The 18,215-nt window shown below is 33.9% G+C and overlaps 1 protein-coding gene across 7 annotated transcripts in view; it reads right to left on the bottom strand.

The window, feature by feature from the left end:
* The window catches only part of AdamTS-A (ADAM metallopeptidase with thrombospondin type 1 motif A), a 454,792-nt gene that overhangs the window by 118,734 nt on the left and 317,843 nt on the right, over window positions 1-18,215 (bottom strand). The gene's annotated exons all lie outside the window — the stretch shown is intronic.

The raw sequence follows: 18,215 nt of genomic DNA on the forward strand, positions 1-18,215 counted from the left end.
AGTTTTCAGCCATCTCATCAATTTGTCTTTGCACGGAACTATTGCTCAGAGGAATTTTTCGGATAATATCTGCCGTTGGTTTATGGAGCACAGTAGTTATTACTTCTTTTATTGCTGGTAAAATTAAATCCTCTCCAATAGTGTGAGGTTTACCTGTTTGAGCAATTAGCAAGGAGATATTGGATGAAGCTCGGAATTCGTCGTCGTCTTGCTTAAAAGCCGCTGAAAAAATTTTTGACACAGTTAGCTGAGCTGAGTGTTTCTTTTCCAGTTCTTGAAAATAAGTCACACTTTTGTATTTTTTATATGAATGCATTTTATTCAAATGATCTTGTAGCTTTGAGGGTTTCATCGCTTCATTCGTTTTTTGACAAATAAGGCACATAAGCGAAGATGAATTTGTGGGATTTTCAATAAATCCATATTTTATATATTCCGCGCTATACTGCCGTTTCTTTTTTTTGATTCCGACAAAATTTTGTTTTCAAAAATGTCGGAGTGAAGAATCGAGTAATAAAAACTTGTTAATGAAACTCACAGTATTCACCACCGCTTGAACAACACTTCACTTAGCTAGTCGCTAACTAAATTCACTTGATTTCGTAATATCGTCGAATGACATTACTGGTTGGATGGCGCGCGCACTTTTATATGAGGCAGCGGACGGGCCTAGTACTTTCGAGAATGGAGACTAGAAACTTCTCGCTTCGCATTGAAGCTTATCGCCATCTATTGTACAGTTTGACAATAATCGGACACGAAATAGTTACTGTCTAGTCCCCTAGATGGCGTCACACGAGGAAACGCGCGTTAAGCGTGAAGGAGCGGTAAAGTTTGTGTTAAAAGCAAAAAAAAACGTTTTCAAATTAGCCATCGCCCCCCTAAATCGCTTCAACGCCCCCAATCTTCTCTGTGTCCTTTACTACCCCCTATAGGCATCCAGCGCCCACAAAGAGACGTTATAGTCCACTTTGAGAAAGACTAATCTAGTGCCTCATATAGCATAAAACATGCCATTCATTTGTTGCATTGCCTCCAGCTGAGGTATTTTTCATCCATTCCTATTATATTCAATGAACATTGTTCAGTGAGCAGTCCTGTAATTGTTCTAAGACAATTATTTAACACTTTATCTCCATATGACATAATATCGATTAAACTTTTTCAGCATTGATTACGACCAATATTGTAATATCAACCTCTTTTTCTCTTTTGCCAAACCCAGTCGTGATCCAAAATCGGCCTGGTTGACCATAACAGCTCGTCGATTATGGCATTATCTTCACGTACCTTATCATAACATGTCCAATTTAAAATTCACAATTTCTAATAATGCAGAAGCAGACACGTTTAATGATTCACTTGAAAACGTGCGTGAAATAACTTATTTTTAAACGGATTTCGCTTCTCGTAATTTGGACTAAAGTCAGAAGATTTATTCTACTTGATGGCTGGTGGCTATGAATTGGGAGGAGGGAATATGAAATGAAAAAAATTACAAGTGGATATTCTAGCAATCAAATATCGCATGAATTGGGAGTTATCAAAGTTTCGAAAATTTCTGTGGCACATTATACTAATGCATACAATCACTATTGCACCTTTTCGTGGTTTTCCGCTATCACATAACCTATTCCATACGTGTCTCCTATAACTATTTTTCCTTTAGAAAGTTAGTCCTCTTATACAAATCACCTTTTCCTTTTATTAAGAATTGCAATAATAAACAGTTAGTAAAAACTGAATAAAATGTTTCATTCCCACCTTCCAAATTACAGGCAAGAACTTTTGGAATTCTAAAACTTGATATTCCAAAAAAATGCTGAGAACAATAAATAAACAAACTATTATTGCAGTTTGGAAAGTTTATCAAAAACTTCATGATACCTTCTAAGGGCAATATTTTTTTTATGCTACTCATGGAAGCCGTCTGACTTTCATTCAATTTTTGTCTGCAGCTTAGGTATTTTTCACATAGACCAATTTTATTCAGTGGCCAGTGTTCAACACTTTAATTGTTCTAACCCGATCCTTGCTTTGTTGTAGTAGTTATTCAGTTCTCTTCATAAATAGTTCCTTTGGAGGTTTTTCCGTACAAAAAATTTGTTACTCCTACAAATGGTTCAGGACCTTTATATGCAATTGATGATCCTTAGAATACATCAGTTTTCCACGACATTCCGAGACCAGTCTCAATGTCACTTTTGGGTTCGTAATTGCACCAAGTGCAGCATGAATGCCTGTCAGAAGATTGTATATACTTCAGTCTAGTGTATTGATCATGCGGATAGCTATAATGTAAGTTCCTTCTCTTCACTCATCGCGGTGTATGACTTCAATCGCGAAGTATGTATCGAACATGCAGTAGCGGTCGTTTGCTTCATCTTTGTCCACCATACCACAGATACATATATTGAATTATCCAAAAGAATAATTCATTCAGACCAGTCTCAACTCCCTACATTGTAGCTCAATGGACTGACACCTATCAGAAAACAATTACTCCCCCGGCTAATACCACGACGGGCGTTGGATTATATCCGACATGTGTCAGTGCAGGATTCAGTGCAGGATTACTATGAGCCACATGTTTTGTTACCAGTTTTTACCGTGTCACCAGCATCCACTTTTTCCTTCACTCTTTTTTGGTATTAGTTGCAGGTCAGCCTGCTAGCTAGTATTACTTCCAGATATCTCACGTATTCGTTCGATTATCACAGACTCACGTCTTTTATTGTAACTCCTCTAAGTTGTTGTACACGCAACCCATTAACAACGTCATTCAATTACTCAAAAATACAAATAAAAATACTCGTACTTTAATATTTAGGATTATTTCAATTGTTTCACTAGTTTTCACCGCTTACTTCCGCTTCCATATCTTCCATATCGCAAATCAAAGGAAATAATAAATATGAGGCAAACTACAACTATCTTCTCCTAGGATATATTTCTGGATGGAGAAACAACAAGGAATCAGTTCTAGAAAAGTATACGTTCTACAGATAATTAGTTTGATTTTGTGTATACAATATAATAGCCACATAAACGGTTTTTTTATTGCAAGTCACTTTTCTTTCTGTTTTTCTGAAAAATTCGTGATTGAACGTTTTTAAAGCCCATTGAAAGAGTTCCGTCACGCTGGAATCAGCTTTGAAAAAAATCTACCTTTTTTTAGCCTACTTTAGCTACAAACGATACTAATAAATGTAGCTAATTTCAGCTACAATCAACTCCATCGTTTGTAATTTGAGGACAATTGTTATTTTTTGATTTATAGTCTTGTTATCGTAGCTTTTTCGCTATACTTCAAAAGAATATAAAATATAGTAATATTTTGTTGTTACTACAATAAACAATCCATTTAAAACCTATTTCAAAACTTTTTGGCACATTATTACTTGTCCTTCGTAGTTAGAATAATATCAATAGTGCTTTCTCAGTAACCGATAAGACTACAAAAAATGAACATTATTTTATTCATTAGTATCGTTTGTAGGTAAAGTAGGCTAAAAAAAGGTAGATTTTTTTCAAAGCGGGTTCCAGCATGACGGAGCTGATTGAAAGCTGCAGTGGCACGGTCCAAACAGTTTTCAGTATCATAATAATGGGATCCATAATACCCAACGTTGTCTCTATTACCATTACTCGATCGGTATAAGGGTGATACCACTAACGTTAGTAGGAAGGTGATTTCACATTAAGTTGGTCTTGCAATTTTTCTCTAGATGAGAACAATCCTTGCATCCATTTTCAGTTCTTTCCCATTAGCCTTGCTAGGTATGAAAACAACTTTCAATCTATAATACTCTTCATGAAAATTGTTCATGGAAGCTAGAATCTACCACACGTAATGCTCTGATGTGTTCAGTTCACGAATTCTCTCTTTGGAATAGAGTATATGATGATATAATTACTGATGAAGCTATTGAATGGCGAAACAAGTGTTGCGTTTTTGTAAAACTGTTCCGGGAACATTTCACAATAAAGTGTTTCTTGAATATGCTATGGATTTTCATCCATAGCTTTCACATCTTTCTCTAACGGTGTTTCTAATGATTCGAGATCTCCTTTCAAACATCAGAAGTATTTGGTGATCAAAACAAAATAAACTGCAACTGAGACTGCAACAACTGAGAAAAGTTTATGCTTTGCTTGTGCTTTCTGATTATATCTCTTTATAGTCGGTGGCCGATCGGTTCGACGTGGGTGCTTTGTTCACTCACTCAAATCGACCGCCGTGTTGGTCAGTGGTTCAAGCCGCAGGTTAAACGATCGATTTTCACTTGCTGCCGTCCAACTCGTGTTAGGAATCACACGTTAAAAGGTAAGACCTCGTTAGTCCTCAGCTCGCACAAGTTCCAAATTCTGAGGGTTGTCATTCGTAGGGGTATGACAGCTGGTTAACAGACATATTTTAAACATATATAGTTACCCAAGTACCTACTTGCCCTTGCAGTTTTTGAGGAACTCGATAGCAATTCCTCCCTCTTGATAATTACAGTAAGTAAGGTAATTTTGTAGCAAGGATTATAGTTCTTCATGATTATTGTATCTAATGTAGTATCAATATCAGATTCGAGTGGATTTGTTATTGCTTTAAAATTATTGTATTGAAAAAAGTTACTTTCAACATCGTTTATCATAGGCTAGATTGAAAGCATGTATTTCCTAGATCCTATTTCATATTTTTATTTATGGAAATTCTATAATATTTCATACTGGATATTCATTGAAGAAAAACGTTATAATTTGTGTGGCGAACGTCAACCAAGTGAGATACACAAAACTCTTTTTCTCTAAATAAAACATAATATTTTTTTCAAACGACTCGAAAGTATCCTTGAGATAAATCGTTCGGAAATATTGATAAAGATTGATTTCAATACCGGTGGCAGTAAACTCCTCTCTAGCTATCAACTTGATTAAAATAAAAAAAGGGAAAGCAAAATAAATAGAAAATCTTTTCATAATAGATATTTCCGTACACCATTAATTTAAAAATCATCGATAGAGAATATTCCATGACATAAACAAACAATAGTTTCCAATCAAAAGATGGGTGCATGAAATCAATTTGGAGAGACGCCAATATGGAGAATTTCATACTTTGATGGATCAGTTTCATCGGGATGAAAAACTGGCCACGTAATCATACAGGGGTGTGTTCGCACCTTCTGATTCTGGGGGTTCATAATTCTGATTCTTTTTAAAGGCTGCCGCATTTATAGATTTTTTTGGCAAATGATAAGAAGAGATGAATAAAGGGAATGAAGATTATGAATACATCGTGGAGGGAAGAAACACTGGAAAAAATGGCGAAACTTCGCGTCTCACTGTGTAACCCCATTCAAGATGCATAGCAACCCTGGTGTTCTCATTAGTTCGCGGATGCAGGCCCAAGTTTCATTCACTTTGGACCTAACCTATCCTATCGATACCACATTGTAAAATTCATTTAAGACTATATAGTAGATAAGGCAGCATTGAAAAATTAATTTAAGACAATCAAGTCACAGGTACCTAGCAGAGTTATCTATGGTATAAATAAGGACAACATTGTTGGTATACTTAGTTTTATCTTCCCCTTGAGAAGAATCACTTGGTGATCGTACACGTGCCGAGGTGTTAAATAACGGTTTGGTGTTGGGATAAAACTCCAGTAATATTCAGTCTATTGCATATTTTTCCAATATTTTTCGTTCACTGAAGTAGGTAGAAAAATATATATACAGAAAACGTAATTTTGAGTCAATTTTATAATTACAGGGTTAGATGAAGAGTAGTTGAGTGTATGTATAGTCTTGGATATTTTCTCCTAAATAATGTTAGAGGCGAGGGCGTACAGTACGTATTTCTCTAGTTGGCTAGGCCTTTGAATTATGACAGTTACTTTTATAGTAATTGTATATTGTTATTAATTTAATCTTAGTCTTTTTATATGGTAAGAATATTGTACACAGCTTGTATATTTCGTACAAATGTAGTAACATTTCTAATCATCATTCTTAAGTGAGAACTGGTCAAAAATCAATAGGATTTTATGTAATACTTGTCGTTTGAACATGTTTGACAGAAATATGGTATTATATTTTTTTACAAATACATTGCAGGACCACAATAATATTTGGATTAGTTTGAAAATTCAACTAGATAATGAAATAAATTGAATGTATTGATTTGAAAACGAACGTCTTTATTCATGATACATTCAAAACATCAGAAATTCGAAACTGAAAACACAAAAAATACAAGTATTGGGTGTTCAAAAAAATGTTTTCCATGAACTGATAATTCATCAAATACTTCATTAGGCAAAAATTAATCGACATTGGAGAAACACTCGGGTTTCATGAGTCATATTGACTACGTTCGACTACTTTCCAGATTCTCCTGCCCTTGAATTTGAGCAAAAACCTAATTAACGAGTCCTGTTCAGCTGGACCTCCCGAAATGTATTTTTAGAAAAAGTATGATGTCAAACGCGTACTTGGCATCGTGAACGAATTTATCAGACATACACAACGGGCCATGTGCGGTCAGCTACATCTTACTATTTATTGTACCAGATGATTTAAAATATTTATAACTTTGAATTCGAAAAAAATTGATCAAACAGATTAATATATCTTCTTCGATTGATGACCTATTTATTCTGTAGAAATTCATATTGAAATAGGATAAAGAAAAAACTTTTGACTAATTTATAAAAAGATTTTTATTTGTTACGACCAGTTTCGGTTTATTAAACTACTTTCAAGTAAACTGAAACCAATCGTAACAAATAAAAATCTCAGTTGAAATTAAACAAAAGTAATTTTTTTTATCATAGATTTTTATATATTTGAATTAGGCGAATCTAATCAAATATTGGAAGTTTCGATATTCTATAAAGTGGTTTGAGGTTTATGAAGTGTCAATAGTGATACTGAAAAGAAGCAGTTAATGAACATTGTTCACCAATAGAATGGATTGAAAATTATTCACGTATAATTATATCAAATATTACGTTGTGTGAAGATCAATATATTTTCCATCCAATTGACGTCGAATCATTCAGTAGGTTTGGTTCCTTTCCTTCCGATTTTTGAGAGCTGGGTCAAAAACTAGGTACAGTAGGAGACGATTCAAGAGCAAGATCATTTTCAATACACCTGATCAGCATTGCAATACAGAGAGGAATGTTTCATCAATTCTCAGCATCTTTCAAAGTCTTGACGAAATCCTTTTTCAATAATTCTGTCTAATAATTCTGAACAGATTTTTATCCAGTTTTCTAATTGAAAATTATCGAAGTGGGGATAAATTGGACTTTAGTTCTGAAAATGATCTGGAAGAAGACAGTAGAAGCAAACAATTTCAACAAATGACCAGACATTCATCCTTCAGACGAAAATTTTGACCTCAATGGATTGAAAAATATCGGTTATATGTAATTTATGAACGAATAGTGCAAAAGTGTTGATTGAGATCTTCAAGAATAGGTAATACCAAGTTGGTTGATAACTTGGCCGGTCAGTTAAAAACTACATTAGAGCAGGTAGTGTGGGCACTCATCAATAACCTTCGGTTCCTTCTGGGATTTGTTTTTTCCCGTACTACAAAAAACTGATCCACTGAGATCATTACAATACTTGAATTTCTTCACAAAAAATAAAACTTTGGATGGAGACGAAAAATCAGGGTGCTGTAAGTACAAAGAAAGAGAAAATACACAGAATTCTTATCAATACACAAGTTTTCTCGTATTTTTTTCACATGCAAAACTACAATGAAACAAAATAAAATCAACTCATCAGGTACAGACACTCAACTAACTAATGTTCCCTTAAGACTTATTGTAAGTTCAATTGCATCTCCCTGTCAGAAATTAGGCAAGATAGCTTTTGGAAATTTTGAAACCAATATCAGGAAACAGTAATAGTTTCCTAAAAAATACAACCCATTTCATAGATGAACTTAACGATATAACACTCAGTGATGGTGATGTTCTGATGAGCTTCGATGTTGAAAGTCTTTTCACGAATATTCTTGTTGATAAAACTCTTCAAATTGTCAGATCCAGGTTGGAAAATGACTCAACTTTAAAACATCGAACGAAGTTGGATGTTAGTTCTATATTAAAACTTTTAAGATTATGTATAGACAAAACCTATTTTCAATGTGGAGATGATTTCTATTAACAAGTATTTACATGGCTATGGGTTCCCCTTTATCTCCCATCTTCAGTAACATATATATATAGAGTAGTTTGAAGAATCTTTTGTTGAAACTTACCAGAATGGTCCCAATTTTGGTGGAGATACGTTGACGATATCTTTACTGTTTGGAATAGAAACCATGATGACTTGAATGCTTTTTTGAATCATATCAACGAGCGGGAGCCGACAATAAAGTTCACAATAGAGATTGAACAAGATGGTCGACTCCCTTTCCTTGATGTAATGTTGGAGAAGTCATCAGATCAATTTGATAACACATACAAATAGATATCTTCACTATACATGGACTCATCAAGCGAGTGTTGAAAAAGGTATAATAAATTGCTTTTACAAAAGAGCTAAAACGATATGCAATTCAACTGAAAATTTTAATAAAGAAATATAACGCTTATCCAGAATAGAAAATAAAGAATCAATTAAAAACCAAATGAACATGCAAACAGCTTCACAAATTCAACAACATCCAACTCAACAATTACCGACTCAACATCCACCGACACCTTTCACAACTAACGTTATACCTTACATTCCAAGACTATCTGAAAAAATTAGACAAAATGGAAATAGGTATGATGTTAGAACTACTTTCGAAACAAAAAATACACTGAGATCTATACTCACACATACAAAACCCAACAACAGTGAAGAAAAAACAAAAAATTGTATTTATGAAATACCTTGTTCTTGTGGTAAAACTCACATTGGTGAAACCTCAAGACCATTGAAAGTGCGTGAGAATGAACATCGAGATTACATAAAAAATAGACAATTGACAGGATCTAAATTGTCAGAACACATTTTAAAATCAGACGGTGAACATCGAGTGGAATGGAATAGGACAAGAATGATTACCAATGAGCCTCACTCTAAGAGACATAAGCTGAAAGAATCAGCGTATATTCTCATATCTGGAGAGAATTGTATCTCGAATAGCTCCTTAGAAATAGACCGTACTTGGCTACCCATCTTGAAGAAAAATTTGCATAGTGGCGAAATGGCAACAGACTGATATCGGAGAGCATCTTGTATTACATCGAATGTTTCAGTTGTCAATCAACAACATTGACATAATTTCATATTTCAAAACTCCTTTGACATCTGTCGAAGAAGTAAAGAAATAAATAATCAAAAAGGAATAACTGCCAGTATATTAGAATTTTTTTGACCATTTCTGAAGATGGAGGCAGATTTTGACCTCCGAAACGGTAAGATAAGTATTGTATTATTTCTTAACAATTTTTTTGATAGGCAAAATTGTTAAATACGACAAGTAACTGATAAATAGAAGATTTTTCTTTGTGAAAAATACTTTGATTTTTACGCATTAACTTATCGGGGTAAACTAAAAAGTTTGCCCTTCTACACTTGTATGAAGTTCTCCATTATAATTTTTATATTTTTCAGATTGTGGAAGGTAACAAATACCCAAAAAAGGTCGATAAAAAATGCATATACATTATAACAACAAGTAGCCACATTTTCTGCTGCAAAACTGTCCATATCCAATCCTTCTAGAGGAAATTTGATGACAACATTCAATTTGCCTCTAAATCTTTCCGTTTGAGAGAATCTTTTTGAATGAATTACTAAAATATGGGAAAACTGGTGGATTGATAGGGACTATGTGCATTTTCTCCTTTCCTTGCAATTCAAACATGTCGGTTTTTCATTTCTATCCAAAGTTCCTTCTCTTGTGAACGAATCCAAACATTACCACAAACTCAATTGGTCAGTTCTTTGTGGTATGGAGAGAGATAAATCCCAGAATGGATCGAAGTTTACTGATGAGTGTCCACAGTGCATTTCATCGTGGATTTCAATTGACCAAGCATTTCCGCCGTCGCTCCAATTTTTCGTCAATCTCCGTTAAGATTAGTTTAGGTTTCTCATTAATTATATTAACGTCTTCATGTAAACCTTCTAAAAGATAACGAAAGAACTCCTGGACGTCTTGATAGGCATTACCCATGAATCGAGGAGCAAAACTTTGAATCTGATTTTTTAAGGAGACTATCAAATGAATCTTCTGACCACAAATCCTTGATGACTTCTGCAAACGTTTTCATTAAAGCACCCTCCATACTAGAAAATCTAGTATTGATATCTTTCATGAATTCATCCTTTTTCAAATATTCCAATAACCATCTCGTGTTCGATAAACATTATTGGATTACGCTGTTCGTGAAATAGGTGCTACCAATATTTTTCAACCCATTTAGCCCAACGGTTTTGACTGAAGAATTTATTACTGAACAATTCAAAATATCTTTGAAAACAATTTCAGAAGTTTGTTGAGAGAAAGTATTTTTTTTTCCATTTGCTTTTGTTTTAATTCCATAAAATGGTTTGTTATTACCTCCCTTTTCTTTGTAAAGTTGGTTTTCAGAAAACATGTAAACATCAAGTTTTTTAGAATCAGGAAGGGTTTCATTGGTTACTTTTTTCCAATTTCATTGATGAACGATAAGGCTTCAAACAGTTTGATCTTCTTAAAGATGATATCACTTAGTGATCGAAACACGTGTCGAGGTGTTCAAATAACGGTTTGGTGTTGGGAAAAAACTCCAGTAATATTCAAAAGTATTCATGCCTAGCCCAAATCTATTCCATTGAAATATCTTGAGTAATCATTTATACACACATTGATTAAATTTTCAGAAGCCTGAAAAAGATTTATGAGAGAAGCGGTGTCTTACATTTTGATGCGCGTTTTGGAAAAAAAATGTATTTTTTGCACATATATGAAAGTACAAATCCAGCATGTTGATTATTCAATTAATGATATCAAGTCAATTTGTTTGATATACCCTCAACAAAAACCTTGTCTGAATACTGTATCGCGAAGAGATACATACGTACTAGAAAATGAATATTACGAAACAAAATCTCAGAATATTCATCCCTCCCAACTGCCAACACCATAGGTTCTGGTAAATGCCTGGCGAAAAACAACTACTTCCCCAGCTAATACCACGCTGGACATTGAATTATATCCGACAGATATCTCACAGAGGATAATCTCGCAGATGTTACTCATTTATCTAGTGTAAACAGTTCAGTTAAGGTAGTTGGGAGAGATGAATATTTTAAGATTATATTTCGAAATATTTATTTCCTAGTTTTCATGAAAGTTTCTCATTCATAGACACTGGAGACTGATCAGTTTGTACAACAAACATTTTATTCATTAATGTTTATGTATGACAGAAGCAAACTTCTTTTTAATATTATGTAATAGTTGAGTTGAATATCTTTCCAGATGACTTCGTATCGAATTAAAAAAATAACATTGACCTACAGAACTTTGTCATGTCATCAAGATTGAAATGGTCTGTTTTAAATCAAACTGTTATATATTTTCATTACCTTTTTATTTCGAACAAAAAACTACACACAGGATATTACTTTTACAGATAAGTGACAAGGTTGAATGTTACACTGCTGCATGCGGAATTAATGAAGTGATGATTCAAGTAAATACAGCATTCACAGTTGACAATATGCATATTCATAGATTGATTTGAATTGTTTTATGTTTGCGATGATGGGAAACATTTGAATAGAAGGTTACTACAATATCCTACAAGCTAATAAATATTTACGATCTTCTTTGTTTTGTTTACATTTACCTATGTGGTTTTTTAGGTTATCGAAACCAATTTGAGGATGTGCTAAAGACACCAAAGATGAAATAAATACTCATTAGACTGATCTGATGAAAGGGATTATATATTTCATAGGAGATATCTGCCACAAATACGAGTTCAAATTTATTAATTAGTAGCGACTTTCCCGGCGCACACGCCAAATAACTGACTTTATAGGCAAATTTTTTGATACTTGGGTTAAATTATTTCAATAGGGTTCTTTTATTTTTTCGAAAATAAAATTCAGCACGTGTTTTTCGTTCATAATGTATGTTTCTATTCATGAAATAATTTTCAAACTTGGACGAGAAGAAATCAGACAAATATTTTCTTTTAATATATAGTTTAGATAGATATAACAGGTTTTTCTGGACGTTAGGAACGTCATACACAGGGTGAGTCAGAGTAAGACCGACAAACTCCGATAACAACTTGAAATAAAATAAGTACATACTTCGTTGAATTCTATGTGGCTTAAAAATATTACTTCAATCAATAAAGGTATAGTATACCTTATCTACGTACTAATTTTTATACTTTGTATATAACACTCTACAATATTTGGCGGTCCGATGTCCGCCTGTTGCCGACCGTTGCGATACAAGCTTCTGGAGTGTTAATCTGTTCCAGAAAATTACATAGGGAATTGAAACATTTCCGAATATAATTAGAGCACAAACAAATTTTATTAAAATTCTCATCATGCTTTGTTATTGAAAAAAAAATATAATTCGTTCACGACACGGGTTATCATCATTCCAACTTTTATTTGAAAACAAATTGTTTCATTTCTACTCCATTAACAACCTGTTGTTTCCTATGCAAACCGCATAGAAATAGATAAATCTACAAATTCAAGTGTAAACAAATTTGTATACCTAAAGGAAAAATGACTTTTATATGATTTCCGTTGGAAATATGGCTTCAAGCCAAAAAAGTTTATTTATATTCTAAACTGGAGCACTGACAATTTCTAATATTTTGATTAAGCGTACTAGTTTTTAGAGCAGAGCAATATAACTGAAAACTGTCTGTAGATAATTGGTGGATATCACTGTTGACTTACTATTAACAGAAAGTGAAAATTTCATTTCAGAAATTGTTAATGACAACTTTGCGTTTTTCGAGAGAGATGATACTGAAAAACGCAAGTAAAAAAGGAAGATGGATTTGTTGTCGACATCTGTAATACTGCCTTTTTCTAAATTGAAAGTGTTACCATCCAAGTATCCAAACATCTTCTAATTCACGGACAACACTTGATGAAAATGTCAATACATATTTAGGAAAAGTTATTTCAAATCATGAGTCAATCAATACTACCGTTCACAAAATACGTAAGACCAGTTCAGTTCAATTTATTGTAACGATCATACTTCTATACAGTGAATTTCTTTAATATCTCCCCCTTTTACTCTATGAACGGGTCAACTCAAAAAATTTAAATTCGGGATAATGAAATTAATGCATAAATACTTTATTTTGAAGTGAAATTGACAGATGAAACTTTGAAGATGGCGACTGGGCGCCATCTGGGAAAAAAATGGAAAGGAGGATCTTGTGATACATAACTTTGAAGCTCCTGATGAATACTTCACAACCCTAGAATATGAAGTCAATATCTTCATCTACTACAAAATGGTGGAACATTTAATAATTTCCTGAAGACAAACACATTAATATCGATATTTCCAGGAATATTCCTTTTTATCTGCCATATGGCAATTCCAACAACCCGATAAGGTTTGTTAAGTTATTTTTTGTTTATAAAAACGACAAATAATGTCAGTACGACAATGAACACCATTGTTCAGTTAGAATATTCTCATTTAGTTTTAGGTTTTACTAGTAGAAAGGTACCACGTCAACCATCTCTAAAATGGTCAATTCTAGTCCATTGAAAAAAAAATTTAAGCAATTTTTATTTACGGTGCGACACTTAACTTTCATGAGACTGAAATGATTTTCAATGAACGTTTTCTGAATCGTCCAATCTGTAGAAAATATTTGAGGGAACTTGTATCCAAATTCACAACTGCCAGTAGTGTACACAATAAAAAGCCCCCAGGTCATCCGTCCATTCCGGAAGAACAGCAAGTGCAAATAATTGGTGAGATGGTAGTAAATTCTAAACAGCCTACTTATTCCGTCGCGAATGTTTGTCAGGTGTCTCCTTCTACTGTGTGGAGACTTTTGAAGAGGAGTAGGTATCATCCATACAAAATTGATGGTACACCAATTAACTGAAGATGACGCTGATAGAAGAACATAACTCTGCAAAATCATGACGGAAACCATTGAAAGGTATCCTACCTATCTCCACAATATTTGTTTTAGTGACGAATTTACTTTTTTTAAACGGCAAAGTTCACAGACAAAATTGCCGTTATTGGAGTGACACCAACCCTCACGTTTTCCGGGAAACACATATCCAATACCCAGAAAAAAAATCAACGTTTTGGCAGGTATATCGGGAAACAATATTGTAGGATCTCTATTTACTGATCAAAAGGGGAACCATATTTGAATATGCTGGAAACTACTGTTGACCCTCTCATCACTAAAATGGTCGAAGCGAATCCTAATAAATTCGATCTGGATATTGTATTCCAACAAGATGCAGCACCACCACATTACTTCAGACTAAGTAACTATTTGGATACTACTTTTCCTGGTTGTTGGATTGGCTGTCGAGGTCCTACAGAATGGCCAGCCCGCTCGCCAGATTTGACACCTTTGGGCTTTTTTCATGTGGTTATTTGAAGCAAAAAGTGTACGAAACTGAACCTGCTTCGATATTGGATACACGGCAGAGAATAAAAAATATGTGTAGAGATATTGACGTTACTGTGTTCGAAAATGTTCGGCATGAAATATCGGATAGGCAAGAAGTTCAAGGCAACCATTTCGAGTATTTTTTGAACTGACCTCATATTATGTAGGTAAATGTCAATGTATTCAGGCAATTATTTAAAGTTCCGTCATTTGGTAGTAGTTGAAGATATTGAAATTATATTCTAGGGTTCTGAAGCATTTGTCAGGAGCTTCAAAAAGATGTGTCACAAGACCCCAGATGGCGCCCTGTCGCCATCTTGAAAGTTTCATCTGTCAATTTCATTTCAAAATAAAGTATTGATGCATTAATTTCATTATCCCAAATTTAAATTTTTCGAGGTGTCCCGTTCAAAAAATAAAAGGGAGGAGACATTAAAGAAATGCACTATATAGTTTATAATAATTCATGAAATCCCAAAAAATACATTCATTTGTATTCACAATTCTTGATGCCAATTTTTCGGTGATTATTCCTGCCTTTTTCAGGGTCTAACTGTAACGAAGAATAATTATGACAACTAAATGACGTTCAGATTTTCCATAAAAATCTAGAGAAGTTCTTTCATTATAATATGTGGTGCATATAAAGATCGGTAGAACAAACATATGAAACTTGGTCCTGGGGCTCGACTCGAGTCGATGGATTGTGTATTCTAGAATTATACTCTACGGAGTGTTATCAGTAACAAATTTCATTGGCTAAACATTGACAAGTCAAATTTGCCAATAGCTTGCAATTCATATCTTGAATATGAAGTTTTTCAACTCTTAGTTCCATTAAAGATTCTAGGTTACAGCGCCCCAATACTAATACTCTTTTTTGAAAATAAAACTCAAATTTAACTCGAGGAATTTTGTTACGAGGTTCATGTTTATTATAGAAATAAATGCTTTTTCCTATGTGAGATTGAATATCCAGATTCATGCTACTTCTTGCAGTACAGTTTTCATGCAGTGCTATCTTGATAAATAACGCAAGATGATATCTCTAGAAACCATTAGTTGCAGCTGCAATTACTGAAATATGCCTCAACAAACTGATTTTATCTTCAAAAAAATTTAATGAGAGATATGAATAAAAATATCCATACAGAACGTTAGTGTATGGTAACTAGTGAAAAGATTTACAAACGATCAAATAAGAAAAAACATAAACAAATGATGAAAAACATGAAATAAATGATATATTCAATAGTAGCACAAATGTTCTATCAGAAAAATTGATTGCCAGTCCAATGGACTGACAGTGAAAAAACGTTGAATGCAAGTTAATAACCTCTTCAAGGCAGCAACCGCATAAAGTGGTAAAAACAACGCTCGAACTCACAACTGTGAAATCATAATTTTTATGGATATAAAAGATGATCAATCAGAGTTACGTTTGAAATCATTAGTCATCCACAATTCATCATTATGCTGAATACAATTGTTGAAATGAATGTCAATGAAATAATCATTTTTAAAACTCATTTTTCATAATTTTTTTATACCTTTTATTGAAACATTCATAAAATGTCTTCATTATGTTGTCAAAATTATTTCAGATTCAATTTCTTCATAAAGAATCGATAATATCCAAAGCAAGGCACATAAATTAGATGACGATCATCGAGGAAAAGTGTAGTTCATCCACAGATATTCCTTTCAGATGCAATCAGAAAGAAAAAAATAGTTTATCCTCAGACAAATACCATGACTAGCGACGTCATCAGAACTGATTTCTAGGATAATTTATCGATCTCAACAATTTCAACATGACTTTGTTCGACAGCGTCCTATTGAACGAATTCTGAACCAGCTCAACATTAACAAAGTTTATTTCATCAGTTCGGACTTCCATTGTCTAATCTTATATATATATATATATATATATATATATATATATAAAAATGGATGTTTGTTGGTTGCTTGGTAAGTGATAAACTTCTACATCGCTCAAAAGATCGTGATGAAACTTGACATATATAAGTAATTTGTCATAGAGAAGGTTTTTAGGCTATCATTTTTTCTGTAACTCGCCACTAGATGGCGCTGTAGAACAATTTTTTGAAAGCACTGCCCTATAATGCTGCGCACGCCTGAGTTCATTGATTCTGATTCTGTCAAAACATTGGAACAACAGCGGTACAGCAACATAGTACTAGTATGATATAAATTGATTTGGAATCTTCGAAAAAATTTATAAAGATTAAAAAGATTAGCTGAAAAATAACAATTATATTGTGCAAAAAAAAACTGAAATTACAAAAAAACAAAAAATTGAACTATGAAAATTTAAAAAATAAATGATTCCAAGGCAAGTTACTTCGCGACGTTTCGATTTTTAGTAACCACACTTGTCTTCGGGTGATAACTGAACTTATTCCTCCGAGATCTGACTATTTATAGGTCATTCGAGTGCTTTCACCTTTTCCCTCTTTCCTCTTTTCGCTTCATCGGAATTGCCGTTCTTGGACGTATTGGTGAAGAGGACCGACACTAAATGGGAAACATCTGTATACCGAAAACCCACATACACAAGACAGTATCTGAACCAGGAATCCCACCACCATCAATCGACTAAGACTCCAGTAGACCGTGCATTCGGGCTCTGTATTACAAAGGAAGGTTTCGAAAATGAACTAGGCATCATCAAAAATGACCTTCAACGGAATGGTTACTCCAAAGTGATGGTAAAACAGACTTTAGCTAGAAGATAGCAACAACCTTACAAGGAAGAGAAGCCGCCACAACCAATACTTTTGCTTCCCTACATCAGAGGATAAGAAGGCTTGGGTCCAAGTATAACATCGGAATCTGCTTCAGATGTGGAACACTCTCCGAATCAGCCTCACGAATACCAGGCCACCAAACGCGGACTGCAATTCCCAGAATTTCATTAACCGGCTACCTTGCGAGTGCGGAGAATCACACATCCGTGAAACTAAAAGGCCATTGAAAAGTCACGTTGCTGAGACAAAAAAAACCCACACAGCAAGGAAAAAACAGCAAATCAAGTGATCTCAAGCTGAAATCATACACAAGGAGGAATACTGGTTCAGGAGAAAATTCAAAGAAGCCACATATATGTTATCCAACAGCACATTTAGCCATGCTAGCGTAGAGATACGCAACATATGGAAACCAATAATGAAGTGGAACACGACCAACTCCCGCCAAACGGTCAGCTTCCGCTGAAACCCATGAAGCGAAAAGAGGGAGGAGGAGATAGGTGAAAGCACTCGAATGACCTATAAATAGTCAGATCTCGGAGAAATAAGTCCAGTTATCACCCGAAGACGATTGTGGATTCTAAAAATCGAAACGTTGTGAAGTAACTTGGCTTGGAATCATTCAATTTTTTCAATTTTCATTTCTTTCTGATAATTTTTAATTTTCTTCGACTGTTGATAGTTCAATTTTTTGATTTTTTGATTGTTGCTTGTATTTTATTTCATTGTAATTTCATTTTTTTTTGCTTATTATAATTGTTATTTTTCAGATAATCTTTTTAATTTTTATAGATTCTTTC

This window comes from Leptinotarsa decemlineata, unplaced genomic scaffold (genome assembly GCF_025532065.1).
Source record: "Leptinotarsa decemlineata unplaced genomic scaffold, Ldec_3_MD MMD2_P_RNA_scaffold_9, whole genome shotgun sequence".
Taxonomy (NCBI): domain Eukaryota; kingdom Metazoa; phylum Arthropoda; class Insecta; order Coleoptera; family Chrysomelidae; genus Leptinotarsa; species Leptinotarsa decemlineata.